The sequence below is a fragment of the Heterodontus francisci genome, chromosome 7 (genome assembly GCF_036365525.1).
Source record: "Heterodontus francisci isolate sHetFra1 chromosome 7, sHetFra1.hap1, whole genome shotgun sequence".
Taxonomy (NCBI): Eukaryota; Metazoa; Chordata; class Chondrichthyes; order Heterodontiformes; family Heterodontidae; genus Heterodontus; species Heterodontus francisci.
The window spans coordinates 13,971,730-13,990,505 of NC_090377.1; the positions used below are offsets into that span (position 1 = coordinate 13,971,730).

The 18,776-nt window shown below is 46.6% G+C and overlaps 1 protein-coding gene across 4 annotated transcripts in view; it reads right to left on the reverse strand.

Moving 5' to 3' along the window:
- Positions 1-11,155, reverse strand: part of ttll4 (tubulin tyrosine ligase-like family, member 4) — an 88,417-nt gene extending 77,262 nt beyond the window's left edge. For all 4 annotated transcript variants that reach the window (XR_010975294.1, XM_068034822.1, XM_068034823.1 and 1 more), the window contains exon 1: positions 10,793-11,155. The gene's annotated coding sequence lies outside the window, so the exon portion shown is untranslated. The remainder of the gene's footprint in view (positions 1-10,792) is intronic.
- Between the last annotated feature and the right edge of the window lie 7,621 nt (positions 11,156-18,776).

Sequence of the window (18,776 nt, forward strand, 5' to 3'; positions counted from 1 at the left end):
CCTGCATCTGGCCATCCCAGATTAGCACTCTATTCGATCACTAAGGCCATGACTGGTCTTACAACAACAACAATGCATCAAGCTCACTGCTGGTTGGGTCTGTCCACCGGGAAGGGAGCCCCCATTTCACCACCACACCTCCCCACCACTACAATAAGCAGGCTAGCAAAAGTTTTGCTATTAGTAGCATAATGATCCCTTCCATCTACACCTTCTGCCTCACAAAATGCAGCTGAAACACATGCGGGGCACATACTAGTCAGTGATTCCACCCTAAACTGGCGATATTCCAAGCAGTCTGGAGCCCATTCCTGGAGACTCACAATATAAACTGTTCTCTCAGTCCAACAACCTATTTTCTGGCTATGAAAGACAACATGATCACCAGTATGAAGGTGCTTCTTCCCCATTCTAACTAATCCTTGTGAAAACAAGATCAAACAAACTGCTTCAACTCCCAACCAATTGAGGTTTACAGCACAAAGGTCACTATTTTGGAGTGCATCATTGACGCCGAGAATGGCATTTTAATTTGAGTTTGTTTATCTGCTTTTAATAAAGTTATTTTAAAATTGTAAATATGTATATAAAGGGGGCCTGAGGAATAAAGGGCCCCTCGACATGAAAAATATAAAAGGGGCCTGGGGTATAAAGGCCACCTTGGAAAAAAAAAAGGTCACTATTTAGCTCATTAAGTCTATTCCAGCTCTTTGTTGCAGCAATCTTAAACCAATCCCATTATCTTGCTCTCTAATTCGTTTACTTTGATTTAAAATATGCATCCACTATTATCCATGCTATAGGCCATTATGACTTTATTTGCCTGCACTCATACTTTGAGAGTTATGCATTTGAGCTTCCACTTCTCTAGCCAGACCCTGTACATTGCTCCCATTGCAAGCAGTCAAGCCAGAAGGCTTAGACATAGCAATGCACTGTTCCTGTAAGTTCACCAAGTTATTGTTCATCTACATCCACACATATTATGAAGCCATTGTACAATGACACTAATACATAATACATAATTATATATATTTTGAGGCAAGCCACTTGAACAGCTTTATAAAAAGATATATGCAAATATATTATTCCATAAAATGCAAGTATACAATAGCTTTGAAGTAAACGTGTGAATGTATAGCCAATGTATATATAAAAAAACAACTGCTTGGCAAGTTTATCTGTTGAGTGTTTGAACCATGCAACTCAAGAAGACTTAAGTTTGATCTTCACTCTGTGCAGAATTAAATGCCAACTATGATGCCACAATTCACTTCTGTACCCCAGATTAAGCAGGAGATAATTCAGCCAGGTACCCTGCTTCTGATTGCTAGCCAATGACCCTGCTGCAAAAGCACACGTGGGTGTCAGCTGAGCTGAGATACCTCAACAATCAAGTAATTTGACAATGCACATTGCAAGACTCATGCATGGGATGCCCAGCTATGTGGAGCCATGAAGTGAGCCAGAAAACCATATTCCAGCAGGAAAACAAATATTTTCAGAAGGGAGCAACCAGCTAATAAAACCAAATCAGTTGCTATCAGCAAAGTCAGCAGCTTCCAGCGTCACTCCAGGATTTGAGAGCATAGTTCTCTGCAGCATGGATTATCAGAGAACTCCTCTATGCTGATTATGCTGCTCTAGTAGCTCACACAGAAACTCAACTTCAAAGACTCATGGACTGTCTCTCCCGTGCCTGTAACTTGTTCTCCTTGACTATAGGCATCAAGAGAATCGTAGTCATGGGACAACGTGTTGCATCTCCGCCCCCTGATCACACTTAACCCACCCCCCCAAACCCCCCAACTACTGGAAGCACTTAGCAAATTCTGCTACCTTGGGTCCACGGTGACAGATAATCTATCCCTTGATGCAGAGCTTGAAACAAGCATAGGGAAAGCAGTTACCACATTTGGCCGACTTGCGAAACGCACATGGAATAACTGAAGCTTAAGACCAAGCTGATGGTTTATAAGGCCTGTGTTCTCAGCACCTTGCTGCATGTCTGTGAAATATGGGCAACTTACAGCTACCAGGAAAAGCAGCTCAATAATTTCAATCTGCGCTGTCTGTGACGCATTATGGGTATACCCTGGCAGGACAAAAATCACAAATATGGCAGTCCTCTCAAAGGCAGAGCTCCAAAGTATTTTGGCACTAATCAAACAGTGGCAGCTTCGGTGGATCGGAAACATTCTCAGGATGGAAGATGGTCGCATACCTAAGGACCTTCTGTATGGTGAGGTAGCCAGGACCAGGCGACCAGTGGGGCACCCAAAGCTCTGCTTCAAGGATGCTTGCAAGCGTTACATGAAGGCCCCAAGTGTCGACTATGGCACTTGGGAGTCACTAGCTGGCGAAAGAGGGAAATGGTGCCACATCCTGTGGACTGGTGTGTACTACCACGTTGACCAGTTGCTACAGCAGGTTAGCAAGAGGCGCCACATCAAAAGCAACAGCTCACAGGGTCACTTGGCAGCTTCACGTGCAACACATGTGGCAGAACCTGCTTCTCAAGGATTGATCTTCACAGCCATCAACAAAAGGTGCACCAAGAGAAGACACGCCACTTAAATGGATTGTTTGCTGCATGTCCACCATCTTTCGTAAATGGAAGGATGCCAAAAAAAAGTAAAAAGAGTGTGGCATTGTAAAAGGTGCCATATTTCAGGTGAAGCATTAATTGAAGCCTGGTGGGTTAGTTCAGGTGGATGTGAAGATCACATGGCACAATTTGAACAGCACAGAGTTTTTCCTGTGTCCTTTCAATCACCAAAAATAGATTAACTGTCAATCCTCTCATTTACTGTTTTGTATGCATGTATGTATGTTACTATGCACAAATTAGTTGCTGCATTTATATACATTCTCTTCTTCTCTTTGGCCTCCTTGTCTCGGGAGACAATGGGTAAGCGCCTGGAGGTGGTCAAAGGTTTGTGGAGCAGCGTCTGGAGTGGCTATAAAGGCCAATTCTAGAGTGACAGGCTCTTCCACAGGTGCTGCAGGTAAAATTGATTGTCAGGGCTGTTTCGCAGTTGGCTCTCCCCTTGCGCTTCTGTCTTTTTTCCTGCCAACTGCTAAGTCTCTTCGACTCGCCACACTTTAGCCCCGCCTTTATGGCTGCCCGCCAGCTCTGGCGATCGCTGGCAACTGACTCCCACGACTTGTGATCAATGTCACAGGATTTCATGTCGCGTTTGCAGATGTCTTTAAAGCGGAGACATGGACGGCCGGTGGGTCTGATACCAGTGGCGAGCTCGCTGTACAATATGTCCTTGGGGATCCTGCCATCTTCCATGCGGCTCACATGGCTCATATACATAACAGCTAAACTTCAAACCTAATTCTTTGAATATAAGGCACTTTAGGATCATCCTGAAATGCCATTATATAAATGCAAGTTTTTTTTTCTACAGTTACAATTCACAAATAAATCTCCCTTTTCTCTACCCTCCCCCACAGTTTAAAAACAGAACAGAGTAACTTTTGGCCAGAAATGCTTCAGAACAGTAATTCCAAGCTGCAATTTATTCAGCCAGCTTCCCTTGCACAGACTGCAGTCATGACTGGAACCAATTACACAGTCCAAAAATGGACTCTCTACAAATGGTTTACAGCACTCACTCTAATCTGTAAAGGCAATGCCTTTCCCGATTCCTGTGCATAATGCTGAACTCGAGTAACCAGTGAGATCTCACACATAATTAATGGAAATGACTATTAACAGTAACTAATTGTGTCACATCTTCCACAGCATTAGGAATGTTGTATAAAATATTACATTTTGCACGCCTATGAAGGTCTTGCATTATCAGAAGCATGTCGTTGAATAAGATCATATAAAATGCAAGCATGTATACTTAACACTGTAGTGGACTGCCTGACACCCAAGGACACCAGTTTCCTAGAGCTATCAGTATTTTGAGAAGTTTAAACTGATAAAATTAACTGTCCCATTATCACAATCCCACTGATACAAAATATTCTTAAGAGGCATGGCACATTACACAACATTTTCCAATGAGATCTAATTTGTGCTGGCACATTTTTTTTTTTAATTTGCTCATGGGATGTGGTGTCGCTGGCTAGGCCAACATTTATTGCCCATCCCTAATTGCCCTCGAGAAGGTGGTGGTGAACTGCCTTCGTGAACTGCCACAGTCCATCTGGTGTTAGGAAGAGAGTTCCAGGATTTTTCCCCACAGTGAAGGAACGGTGATATAGTTCCAAGTCAGGATGGTGTGTGGTTTGGAGGGGGACTTGCAGCTGGTGGTGTTCCCATGCATCTGCTGCCCTTGTCCTTCCAGGTGGTCAAGGTCGTGGGCTTGGAAGGTGCTGTGAAAGGAGCCTTGGTGCATTGCTGCAGTGCATCTTGTATATGGTACACACTGCTGCCACAGTGCATCAGTGATGAAGGAAGTGCATGTTGAAGGTGTTGGACGAGGTGCCAATCAAGCAGGCTGCTTTGCCCTGGATGATACAGAGCTGCACCCATCCAGGCAAGTGTAAAGTATTCAATCATATTCCTGACTTGTGCCTTGTACATGGTGGATAGACATTGGGGAGTCAGGTGGTGAGTTACCTGCCACAGAGTTCCCAGTCTCTGACCTGCTCTTGTAGCCACAGTATTTATGGGGCTGGTCCAGTTCAGTTTCTGGTCAATGGTAACCCCCAGGATGTTGATAGTGGGAGATTCAGCGATGGGCATGCCATTGAAAATCAAGGGGAGATGGTTAGATTCTCTCTTGTTTGAGATGGTCATTGCCTGGCACTTGTGTGGCGCGAATGTTATTTGCCACTTATCAGCCCAAACCTGGATGTTGTTCAGGTCTTATTGCTTATGGACATGGGCTGCTTCAGTATCTGAGGAGTCATGAATGGTACTGAACATTGTTCGCTGATGATTGCACACCCCCACTTCTGACCTTATGATGGAGGGATGCTTGATGAAGCAGCTGAAGATGGTTGGACCTAGGACACTACCCTGAGGAACACGTGCAATGATGTCCTGGTACTGAGATGATTGACCTGTAACAACCACAACCATCTTCCCTTGTGCTAGGTACGAACATACGAATAAGGAGAAGTAGGCCATTCAGCCCTTCGAGCCTGCTCCGCTATTCAATAAGATCATGACCTATTTGTGTCTCCAATTCCACACTCCCCCCAATAACCTTTGATTGCTTTGCCTAACAAGAACCTAGCTACCTCTACCTTAAAAATATTCAATGACCCCACCTCCACCACATTGAGGCAGAGAGTTCCAAAGCCACACAACCCTCAGAGAAAAAATTTCTCATCTCTGTCCTAAAAGGGTGACCCCTAATTTTAAAATGGTGCCCCCTATTTCTGGACTCACCCACAAGAGGTATGACTCCAACCAGCAGAGTTTTCCCCCGATTCCCATTGACTCCAGTTTTGCTAGGGCTCCTTGACGCCATACTTGGTCAAATACAACCTTGATATCAAGGGCAGTCACTCTCACCTCACCTCGAGTTCAGCTCTTCTGTTCATGTTTGGACCAAGACTGTAATGAGGTCAGGAGCCGAGTGGCCCTGGCAGAACCCGAACTGAGCATCAGTGAGCAGGTTATTGCTGAGCAAGGGCCGCAATTGGCTGGGTCGAATTTGTCCTGCTTTTTGTGGACAGGACATACTTGGGCAATTTTCCACATTGCCACGATTCTAACTTTACTCGAACAGCTTTGCTGCGGGCACAGCTAGTTCTGGAGCACAAGTCTTCAGTACTATTGCTGGAATGTTGTCAGGGCCCATAGCCTTTTCAGTGTCCAGTGCCTTCAGCCGTTTCTTGACATCATGTGAAGTGAATCAGATTGGCTGAAGACTGGCATCTGTGATGCTAGGGACCTCAGGAAGAGGCCAAGATGGCACTTCTGGCTGAAGATGGACGCATATGCTTCGGCCTTGTCTTTTGCATTGATGTGCTGGGCTCCCCCATCATTGAGGGTGGGGACATTTGTGGAGCCTCCTCCTCCTGTGACTTGTTTAATTGTCCACCACCATTCACAACTGGACGTGACAGAGCCAAGATCTGATCCTTTGTTTGTGGGATCACTTAGCCCTGCATGCTGCTTCCGCTACTTGGCATGCAGGTAATCCTCTGTTATAGCTTCACCAGGCCGACAACTAATTTTTAGGAATGCCTAGTGCTGCTCCTGGTATGCCCTCCTGCACTCCTCACTGAACCAGGGTTGATCCCCTGGCTTAACGCTAATGGTAGAGATGCTGGGCCATGAAGTTAGAGTGTGGTTGAACACAATTCTGCTGCTGATGGCCCACAGTGCTTCATGGATGCCCAGTTTTGAGTTGCTAGATCTGTTCAAAATCTATCCTATTTAGCACGGTAGTAGTGCCACACAACACGATAGTGGGTATCCTCAAGGTGAAGAAGGGACTTCGTCTCCACAAGGACTGTGCGGTGGTCACTCCTACCAATACTGTCATGGACAGATGCATCTGCGACAGGTCAATTGGTGAGGACGAGGTCAAGTAGGTTTTTCCCTCTTGTTGGTTCCCTCACCACCTGCTGCAGACCCATTATAGCAGCTATTTCCTTTAGGACTTGGCCAGCTTGGTCAGTAGTGGTGCTACCGAGCAACTCTTGGTGATGGACATTGAAGTCCCCCACCCAGAGTACCTTCTGTGCCCTTGCTACCTTCAGTACTTCTTCCAATTGGTGTTCAACATGGAGAAGCACTGAGTCATCAGCCAAGGGAAAGCAGTAGATGGTAATCAGCAGGAGGTTTCCTTGCCCATGCCATGAGACTTCATGGGGCCCAGAGTCAATGTTAAGGACTCCCTGGCAACTCCCTCCTGACTGTATACCACTGTGCCGTCACTTCTGGTGGTCCGTCCTGCAAGTGGGACAGGACATACCCATGGATGGTGATGGTGGCGTCTGGGACATAGTCATACTCATGGAATCATACCTTGCAGACAATGTCAGGCTGTTGCTTGACTAGGCTCTGGAACAGCTCTCCCAATTTTGGCACAAGCCCCCAGATGTTAGTAAGGAGGACTTTGCAGGGTTGACAGGGCTGGGTTTGCTGTTGTCATTTCCAGTGCCTAGGTCAGTGCCTGGTGGTCCATCCAGTTTCATTCTTTTACTTAGACTTCGTAGTGGTCTGATATAACTGAATGCCTTGCTCGGCCATTTCAAAGGGCATTTAAGAGCCAACCACATTATTGTAATACATACACTCATGACCTATAATCTATTAGGGATAAAAGAAATTAGGCCAACCATGAACATGGTTGCAGAACAATTTTGAGGCATAATTTCCTCTCGAATTCCGCCAGAAGTAATCTTCATGTCTAATCTTAGCCTGTAGCTTAGCCAGACAGACCAGTGGCCTCAGGTTTGAATCCTAGTCTGTGCAAAGTTACGTAATCTAAACTGGACAGTACAGGCATTACATATGGCCTCGTGTGCTCCTGGATTAAAGAAAGAAAAATCATCTTGAAGTGTCCATGAGAAATTGTCGAATGAGTACAGAGTCAATTCGCCAGACACTCAGTCACTGCTCACACATAAATCATGGACACTTGGCTGTAGATCAGAGGATGCACCCCAGTAAGGAGTCAATACTTTCAATGCAGGAGGTGTGAACATTGCAGTATTAACAGGATTCTTTTAAAAAGGTTGAATCTCAGAATACTTAGGAGCTATTTTCCAAAGCCTATTTAAGAGATTAAATTTGGTAACCTTTCAAGACAAACAAAAGTGGTAGCGACTACTGAAAAGATTTATTTAAAAAGTTGTTTGAAACAGTTGAATTGTATTTCCTGCTCCATGTTTATTAGTTCACAAATAAATCTGGGAGAGTTATGTTTTCCTAAGGACCATAAAAATAGTTAGCATCTCTTCCTGATAACTGAAATGAAGGAGGGACGAGAGATACTGAATTCAGGTGTTACACTACATTGTTCAAATTTGCAGACAATACCAAAATGGGATGGAGTGTTGGGGAGGCAAGTACATCTGAACAGGCAACCAGGGACCCATAAAATGAGTTGCAGCATTAAGTGAAGACTAGGGGCAGCAGAAATCTTTTATATAAACACAACATATCACACAATGGGAATGGGGGCGCAGGGAGAGGTGGGGTGGTTGCCAGCATGCAGTAATGTCAAAATACCTAAAGGTGAGTTGAAACAGATCTAGGAATCTCACTAGATATGGCCAATAACTGTTGAGCAGAAATCAGTAAAACAAATAGAATTCTCAACAAGAAAGCCAAGCTGGTAGGATACAAAGTGAACCAACCTATGCATAAACTATAGACAATATACTGGTCAGACCACGCCTTGAGTAGCGTCCAATTCTAGTCAGACATCCAAACCTTAGAGGCTCTGCAAAGGCCATCTAATTTCCTTTTGAAGTCATTCATTGTCTCCATTTCCACCACCCTTGTGGGCAGCGAGTTCCAGGTCATTACCATCCACTGCGTAAAAAAAGTTCTTCCTCACATTCCCCCTGCATCTCATACCCAAAACCTTAAATCTGTGACTCCTAGTCCTTATACCATTAGTTAATGGAAACAGTTTTTCCTTGTCTAACTTATCTAAGCCTGTCATAACCTTGTACACCTCTATTAAATAACCCCTCAATCTCCTTTGTGCCAAGGAATACATGCCCAGCTTTACAAACCTAACCTTGTAACTAAAATCCTCCATCCTTGGAACCATACTGGTAAATCTCCTCTGCACCCTCTCATTTTTGATAGACTTCAAGCGAACAGAAACAGGCTGGTGGGACAGATGGACATGTGGCAGATGAAATTTAATGCAGAGAAGTGTGAAATGACATATTTTTGGTAAGAAGAATGAGGAAAAGCAATATAAAATAAAGGATACAATTCTTGCAAGAGCAGAGGGACCTGTGGGGATATATGCAGAAAACATTGAAGATGGAGAGTGTGGTTAATAAAGCATACAGTATCCTAGGCTTTATTAATAGGGGCATAGAGTACAAAAAACAACAAGGTTATGTTAAACTTGTATAAAACACTAGTTCGGCCACAACTAGAGTATTGCGTCCAGTGCTGGACACCACACTTGAGGAAGGAAAGACATTGGAGAGAATACAGAAAAGATTCACGAAAATGGTTCCAGGGATGAGGAAATTCAGTTACGTAGATAGATTGGAGAAGTTAGAACTAGCAAAGAGAAGGTTGAGAGGAGATTTGGTAGTATTCAAAATAATGGGTCTGAACAGAGTAGACGAGAAGAAACTGTTCCTCCTTCCCGCTCTCACCTCCCCCCTCTATTTCCTCATCCCCCTCCCTCTCTCTTCCTCCGTCCCTCCCTTCTCCCTCCCCCTGCCATCCCCACCCCTTCTCCCCTTCCTAGTCCCCTCTTTCCATCCTCACCTCCCTAGCCCCCCTCTCCCCCGTCACCTCATCCCACTCTCCCCCTTTTTCTCCCCCTCCCCCCATTCTCTCATCCACCCCCTCCCCCCATTCTCTCTCTCTGCCCCCCTTCCCCATTCTCTCTCTCTGCCCCCCTTCCCCCATCCACCCCCTCCCTTCCCCCATTCTCTCATCCACCCCCTCCCTTCCCCCATTCTCTCATCCACCCCCTCCCTTCCCCCATTCTCTCATCCACCCCCTCCCTTCCCCCATTCTCTCATCCACCCCCTCCCTTCCCCCATTCTCTCATCCACCCCCTCCCTTCCCCCATTCTCTCATCCACCCCCTCCCTTCCCCCATTCTCTCATCCACCCCCTCCCTTCCCCCATTCTCTCATCCACCCCCTCCCTTCCCCCATTCTCTCATCCACCCCCTCCCTTCCCCCATTCTCTCATCCACCCCCTCCCTTCCCCCATTCTCTCATCCACCCCCTCCCTTCCCCCATTCTCTCATCCACCCCCTCCCTTCCCCCATTCTCTCATCCACCCCCTCCCTTCCCCCATTCTCTCATCCACCCCCTCCCTTCCCCCATTCTCTCATCCACCCCCTCCCTTCCCCCATTCTCTCATCCACCCCCTCCCTTCCCCCATTCTCTCATCCACCCCCTCCCTTCCCCCATTCTCTCATCCACCCCCTCCCTTCCCCCATTCTCTCATCCACCCCCTCCCTTCCCCCATTCTCTCATCCACCCCCTCCCTTCCCCCATTCTCTCATCCACCCCCTCCCTTCCCCCATTCTCTCATCCACCCCCTCCCTTCCCCCATTCTCTCATCCACCCCCTCCCTTCCCCCATTCTCTCATCCACCCCCTCCCTTCCCCCATTCTCTCATCCACCCCCTCCCTTCCCCCATTCTCTCATCCACCCCCTCCCTTCCCCCATTCTCTCATCCACCCCCTCCCTTCCCCCATTCTCTCATCCACCCCCTCCCTTCCCCCATTCTCTCATCCACCCCCTCCCTTCCCCCATTCTCTCATCCACCCCCTCCCTTCCCCCATTCTCTCATCCACCCCCTCCCTTCCCCATTCTCTCATCCACCCCCTCCCTTCCCCATTCTCTCATCCACCCCCTCCCTTCCCCATTCTCTCATCCACCCCCTCCCCCCATTCTCTCATCCGCCCCCCTTCCCCATTCTCTCTCTCTGCCCCCCTTCCCCCATTCTCTCTCCCCCCCCACCCTTCCCCCATTCTCTCTCTCACCCCCCCACCCTTCCCCCATTCTCTCTCTCTCACCCCCCTTCCCCCATTCTCTCTCCCCCCCCTTCCCCCATTCTCCCTCCCCCCCGCCTTCCCCCATTCTCTCTCTCCCCCGCCTTCCCCCATTCTCTCTCTCTCTCTTCCCCCCCACCCCCGGACACTTACCGGAACACGGTATTCTGACCGCCGTCCGAAGGTCCGGGGTAAGGCTGTGGCTGGGCTCGATGTTCCGCTGTTCGTGCGCCTCGTCTTCTGGCTGGACCTCGGGGCCCGGTGGCTAACGCCTATCATCACCACTGTCCCGCACCGCCGGCCACGGCCACCGCTTCAAGTCCACACACCGGCTCATCACCCGCTCAGCTTCCCTTCACTTCATTTCACTTCCTCTCCTCTCCCGCTTTCCACCGGCTTTAATTATATTTTCTTTTTGCATAAATAAATAATAATAAAAATAATCAGCCGCTGCTGACGAGACTGGGCCGGACTGACAGCTCACGCTTCCTAGCAACCACACAGCGCGTGTCTGAGGCGAATCCCGCGCTTGTAAACGTGCGCGTTACCTGTCATGACAGGCGCGCACCTAGACAACGTGCGCCGTCACGTCACGTCACGTGTCAAGGAGCAGTGGCGCGGGGGCGCGCGCGCAGGCATGCAGCCCCAGGGTCACGTGACAATCTCCTGCCCAAACCAATGGCTCATACCTTTGGGTTGATTTTTCTTTCCGATGGTTGGTATTGTGTGATTGCCTTTAAGAGTGATATCCCTTTAAGATGCGAATAATGATAGTATGTCAGCCAAGAGCGACGTCTCAATTCATTCCATCTTTGCTGCCTCTGGAGAATCCTTGGCATCAGGTGGCAGGACTGTACCTCCAACGCAGAAGTCCTCGAGGCGGCCAACATCCCCAGCATATACACCCTACTGAGCCAGCGGCGCTTGAGGTGGCTTGGCCATGTGAGCCTCATGGAAGATGGCAGGAGCCCCAAGGACACATTGTACAGCGAGCTCATCACTGGTATCAGACCCACCGGCCGTCCATGTCTCCGCTTTAAAGACGTCTGCAAACGCGACATGAAGTCCTGTGACATTGATCACAAGTCGTGGGAGTCAGTTGCCAGCGATCGCCAGAGCTGGCGGGCAGCCATAAAGGCGGGGCTAAAGAGTGGCGAGTCGAAGAGACTTAGCAGTTGGCAGGAAAAAAGACAGAAGCGCAAGGGGAGAGCCAACTGTGTAACAGCCCCGACAAACAAATTTTATCTGCAGCACCTGTGGAAGAGCCTGTCACTCTAGAATTGGCCTTTATAGCCACTCCAGGCGCTGCTCCACAAACCACTGACCACCTCCAGGCGCTTACCCATTGTCTCTCGAGACAAGGAGGCCAAACAAGAATGATAGTATTATTCCACGACAGCGCTTCTGATATGCCTTCTTTTTTCCTCAACCGACGATTCCCCCCCACTGTGGTTGACAGGGTCTTCAATCGTGTCCGGCCCATTTCCCGCACCTCTACCCTCACCCCTTCCCCTCCCTCCCAGAACTGCAACAGGGTGCCCCTTGTCCTCACTTTCCACCCCACCAGCCTCCACATCCAAAGGATCATCTCCGCCACATCCAGCGTGATGCCACCACCAAATGCATCCTCCTCTCACTTCCCCGTCAGAATTCCGAAGGGATCGTTCCCTCCGCAACACCCTCGTCCACTCCTCCATTACCCCCACCACCTCATCCCCTTCCCATGGCACCTTCCCCTGTAATCGCAGGAGGTGTAATAGCTGCCCATTTACCTCCTCCTCACTATCCAAGGCCCCAAACACTCCTTTCAGGTGAAGCAGCAATTTACTTGTACTTCTTTCAATTTAGCATACTGTATTCACTGCTCACAATGTGATCTCCTCTACATTTGAGACCAAACGCAGATTGGTGATCGCTTTGCGGAACACCTCCGCTCAGTCTGTAAGCATGACCCTGAGCTTCCGGTTGCTGGCCGTTTCAACACACCCCTTGCTCTTATGCCCACATCTCTATCCTGGGATTGCTGCAGTGCCGAATGGCCTACTCCTGCTCCTATTTTCTATGTTTCTATGTTGCAGCAAACATCAACGCAAGCTTGAGGAACAGCATCTCATTTACTGATTAGGCACGCTACAGCCTGCCGGACTGAACATTGAGTTCAATAATTTCAGAGTATGTCAGGCCCCCTTTTTATTTTTATTTTTAGTTATTTTTTCTTTTTGTTTTTTTTATTTTTTATTTTATTTTAGTTTGTTCAGTTTGTTTCTACTGTGCCTACCCACTGTTTTTTTCATGCTTGTGCTTGAGGCCAGGACTGTTCATTTTTCTGTTAATTAACACCCTCTCTGCACTCACACTTTGTCTTTCAGCACACCATTAACATACCATTTGCCTTTGTTGCATGACCTTCTGGTCAGTTATTCTCTGTGACCATGTCCTATCAACAACTTCTCTTTTGTTATCTCTTGCCCCATCCCTGCTTTACTTGCTTAAAACCTTTTACATTTCTAATATTTGTCAGTTCTGATGAAGGGTCACTGACCTGAAACGTTAACTCTGCTTCTCTCTCCACAGATGCTGCCAAACCTGCTGATTATTTCCAGTATTTCTTGTTTTTACATGCTAATATTCTAATAAGCTACCTGCCAGGATGCAGTCATCTGACTACAACCCTAACCCTCCATCATAAGGTCAGAAGAAGGGATGTCCGCAAGTCCTCAGCTCTGAGGCAGTCTGTATGCAGCAAATCTTGAACAAAGTTCAGGCTTAGACTGAGAAGTGGCAAGTAACATTTGTGTCACACAAATGGCAGGCAATGACTATCTCCAACAAGAGAGTGTGTTTAACCATCTCCCCTTGACATTCAACAGCATTACCATCGATGAAAAGCCCCAGGATGTTGATCGTGGGTTAATTAATGACCAGAAACTTAACTGGCTCAGCCATATAAATACTGTGGCAACAGGAGCAGGCACAAGGCTGGGAATTGATAGAAACATAGAAAATAGGAGCAAAAGTAGGCCATTCGACCCTTAGGGCCTGCTCCACCATTCAAAAAAGATCATGGTTGATAGTCTAATTCAGTACCCTGTTCCTGCTTTCTCCCCATATCCCTTGATCCCACGGCATGTAATTCACCTCCTGACTCTACAGGTTTATGATTCTACTCCTGTGGGCGGCACAGTGGCGCAGTGGTTAGCTCCAGCTCACAGCTCCAGCGACCCGGGTTCAGTTCTGGGTACTGCCTGTGCGGAGTTTGCAAGTTCTCCCTGTGTCTGCGTGGGTTTCCACCAGGTGCTCCGGTTTCCTCCCACCTCCAAAAGACTTGCAGGTTGATAGGTAAATTGGCCATTGTAAATTGTCCCTAGTGTAGGTAAGTGGTAGGAGAATGGTGGGGATGTGGTAGAGAATATGGGATTAATGTAGGATTCGTATAAATGGGTGGTTGTTGGTCGGCACAGACTCGGTGGGCCGAAGGGCCTGTTTCAGTGCTGTATCTCTAAATAAATTTTTTAAAAAGCCTGTTCACCATCTCTTGCATAATCAGGAGTGTGAAGATTCTCCACTTGCCTGGAAGAATGGAGCTCCATCAACACTCAAGAAGTTTGACACCATCCAGGACAAAACAGCCCACACTTCTGACCTTATGATGGAGGTTTAGGTTATAGATGAAGCAGCTGAGGATGGTAGGGCCTATGACACCACCCTGAGGAACTCCAGAAGTGATGTCCTGGGGATGAGATGATTTGCCTCCAAAAGCCACAACCATCTTGATCAGCATCCCATCCATCACCTTAAACATTCACTACCTCAACCAGCAGTGCACATTGGCAGCATCTATAAGATGCAATGCAGCAACTCGCCAAGCCTCCTTTGACAGCACCTTCCAAACCCGCGACCTCTACCACCTAGGACAAGGGCAGCAGATGCATGGGAACGCCGCCACCTGCAACTTCCCCTCCAAGTCATCCTAACTTGGAACTATATTACCACTCTTTCACTGTCGCTAGATCAAAATCCTGGAACCCTTACTAACAGCACTATGGGCAGTGTACCTACACCTCAAGGACTGCAGCAGTTCAAAAAGGTGGCTCACCACCACCTTCTCAAGGGCAGTTTGTGCTGGGCAATAAATGATTTCCTTGCCAGCGATGCACACATCCCGTGAATGAATATTTAAAAAAATGAGCTGAGCTGTGGCAGAGCTCGTCGATGTTACAGAGGTGGAGGTAGGCGGTCTTAGTGATGGTGCGAATATTTGGTTGGACGGTCAACATGGGGTCATATGTGACACCAAGGTTGTGAACAGTCTGGTTTAGTCTTAGACAATTGCCAGAAGGCGGATGTTTTGCATCCCAGGTTGTTAAAGGAAGTCAGGGAGGAAATAGCGGATGTGCTGAGGATCATCTTCAAATCCTCACTAGATACAGGAGAGGTACCAGATGATTGGAGGTCTGCGACCGTTGTACCATTGTTTAAAAAGGGTGCGAGGGATAGGTCAAATAATTATAGGCCGGTCAGTCTAACCTCAGTGTTGGGTAAATTGTTAGAAAATCTATTCCAAGGGACAGGATAAACTGCCACTTCGAAAGGCACGGATTAATCAGGGATAGTCAACATGGATTTGTTAAGGGAAGGTCATGTCTTACTAACTTAATAGAGTGTTTTAAGGAAGTAACAAGAAGGATTGATGAGGGTAGTGCAGTGGATGTGATCTACATACACTTTAGTAAGGCATTTGACAAGGTCCCACATGGCAGACTGGTCAGTAATGTGAAAGCCCATGGGATACAGGGGAATGTGGCAGGTTGGATCCAGATTTGGCTCAGTCCCAGGAAACAAAGGGTAGTAGTCGACAGATGTTTTTGTGAACGGAAAGCTGTTTCCATTGGCATTCCACAGGGCTCAGTGTTGGATCCCTTGCTGTTTGTGGTATATATTAATGATTTGAACTTAAATGTGGGAGGCATGATTGGGAAATTTGCTGATGACACAAAAATTGGTCGTGTAGTTTTTAGTGAAGAGGATAGCTGTAGACTCCGGAAAGATATCAATGGTTTGGTTGAGTGGGCGGAAAAGTGGCAAATGGAATTCAATCCAGAAAAGTGTGAGGTAATGCATTTGGGGAGAGCAAATAAAGCGAGGGAATACACAATAAATGGGAGGATATTTAGAGGGGTAGAAGAACCTTGGAGTGCATGTCTACAGGTTTCTGAAAGTGGCAGGACAGGTAGATAAGAGTGGTAAAGAAGGCATATGAAATGCTTTCCTTTATTGGCCAAGGTATAGAATCCAAAAGCTGGAACTGTATAAAACTACAGTTGGAGTATTGCATACAATTCTGGTCACCACATTACAGAAAGGACATAATTGCTCTGGAGAGAGTACAGAGGAGATTTACAAGAATGTTGCCAGCGCTCGAAAGTTGCAGCTATGAGGAAAGATTGGATAGGCTAGGGTTTGTTTTCCTCAGAATAGAGGAGGCTGAGGGATGACTTAATAGAGGTGTACAAAATTATGAGGGGCCTGTTTCCTCTAGCGGAGAGGTCAATTACCGGGGTCACAGAATTAAGGTGATTGGTAGAAGAATTAGAGCGGTCATGAGGAAAAACTTTTTCACCCAGAGGGTGGTGGGTGTCTGGCATTCACTGCCAGGAATGGTGGTGGAGGCAGAAACCCTCAATTCTTTTAAAAGGTACCTGGACATGCACCTGAAGTGCTGGAACCGGCAAGGCTATTATCAAGCAAGTCCCCCACCTGCCAAGAATGAGGACAATTAATTTTGCCACATGAACATTGATTTGAAACAGTTGTTGGTGAAGAAAGAACTTACTTTACAAAAACAATTGGGAGACTTTGGCTGGAGAGAGACATTAGCATATCTACAGACAGTACTTCAAAGAGCAAGGAGGCTATTCCCTGCTCCAATTTAATCCACAATGGACTTTTGATTACCAGACATTGAAGGTGGAAAGGCTAGTATTCCAGGTTAACTGCTAAGATGGCCGAATACATAAACAGACGTGGTCAGACCGGTTTGGTCATATGGCTGGCTGACTGTTGGAGTTTTTTAAATTTGAACTTCCAACAAGGTTTTTGAAACTCAGAAGGCTGTTTGCTCCTGGATTGAGAACAACTCTCTCCTGTCTGCCCCCATCTTTTTCTCACAGAACTGAAGAACCATTGAAGACACGTAAACTCAAAGAGAGAAAAGTCTCCTATGTGAACAAGGTTTAAGAAGAATACTGGGCCCCAACGAAAAGTAAGAGCTGTCTGCAATCAAAGACTCTATGGTGAGCTGGAAACACAGGAACAGTAACAAGAAACCCTCTTCTGATATTGCCTCAAACCTCTCCATTTTATTTTTTTCTTGCTCTTTTCTGTCCCGATTTGCATGTGTATATCACATGTGCATGCTGGCATGGAAGCGTCATTTATCCGTAGGCATTAACCGTATTAGAGTTTAAGTTTAAAGTTTAGTAAATTCCACTTTTCTTCTTTAAACCTAAAGAAAACCTGGTGTTCTCATTTCTTTGCCTTATAATTGGAAAGCTGTGAACAAGGATTCACAAAAAGGGGGAGCTCAAAACACAGTGTGTTTAAAATCAAACCCTGTTACAATAAGACCAGGTGAAGACAGTAAAAGACCCCAAGACACCTTTCTCACCTGGTTGTAACACTATGGACCAGGTGCTGGAAGGTGGGATTAGATTGGGCAGTTAGTTTTTTTCTTTAGCTGGCATGGACACGATGGGCTGAATGGCCTCCTTCTGTGCCATTATTTTTTTATAGTTCTAAGTACAGCCTAATCTGCATCCTTAGAGAGAATGGATGCAATTAAGGGGAAGCACATGAGGGAGACAGGAATAGAAAGTTTGTGCTGGCATCATTAGATGGAAGGGGGAATGGGAGGAGGCTCAAGTGGACCATAAATGTTGGGCTGAATGGCCTGTGTCTGTGCTGTAGGTTTTATGTAATTCTATGTATGAGCTACTAAAATAGCACTATATCTTTTTATCAGGCACTTTGCAGCCTCCTGGCCTTTTGAAATGCTGCTTGTCTATAATTTCTTCCATTTATGTCAGACCCTCTACTTCAGGTTGCCAATCCATCACGAACTTAATTATCAATGTTGTGAGCAACTCATGAGTTTATCAGTTATAAAAATGTCAGAGCTGAAGTTAAAGTTTGTTTGCTTGAATAGGAGGCAGGAGACCATATGATGAAACCTTCAGGAATACATCCAACAAGAGTTGGCAACCCTATCCGTACCTGAAATGATAATCATCTGTTCCATCCATCGATGCTTGATGTGCTTGCTGAGTATTTCCAGATGTTAGTTTTTGTTTCAAATTTCCTGCATCTGCAGCTTTTTATTAGAAAGACTTGTATTTAAATCACACTTGATTAAGTCTCTCAGCAACATCTCAAAGGGCTTCATATACAATCCTTTACTTTGAAATTGACTGTTATGTAGGCCAGCATGGCAACTGTTTTGCAGACAGCAAGATCCCATAAACACCACCAAAATGAAGGACATTAATCCAATTTTTTTTTGGTGGTATTTATGGATTGAGGGAGGAGTACTGACTAGGACAACAGGCAAACTTCTTGCTCCTTTAATAGTGCGATGAGATCTTTTCATACTCATAAATTTAATATAAATAAAAATCCGGGAGTATAAAGCTGGTACCAGTAAAGGTGACCACAAAGCTATCAGATTGTTGCTGGTTCATCAAAGTCCTTTAGTGAAGAAATCTGCCATCCTTAGCCAGGCTGGCCAACATGTGACTCCAGTTCCACACAGATGCGGTTGACTCTTAACCCCCTCTGAGGTGATCTAGCAAGCCATCGCATCTGAGAATGGAACAACCATTTGCTTTGATATGACTTCAAGTTGGAAAAGTAGCCGAGGTGGCATGAGGTCTCTCTCTGCAACGAAGTCCATCAGAAATAGCCCAACCCCACACTCAGAGAGCTCTGAAACAACCAACGACTGGTAAGATTCCGCCCATCTCACTTTCCATTGAAACAGAAACAAGTACTACCACATGTGGTAAGCCCCAACTCATCCATTCTGTCGAACTGAAATCCACTGTCGATGCTGCATCTCAGCCTGATTAACGAGTATTGCTAC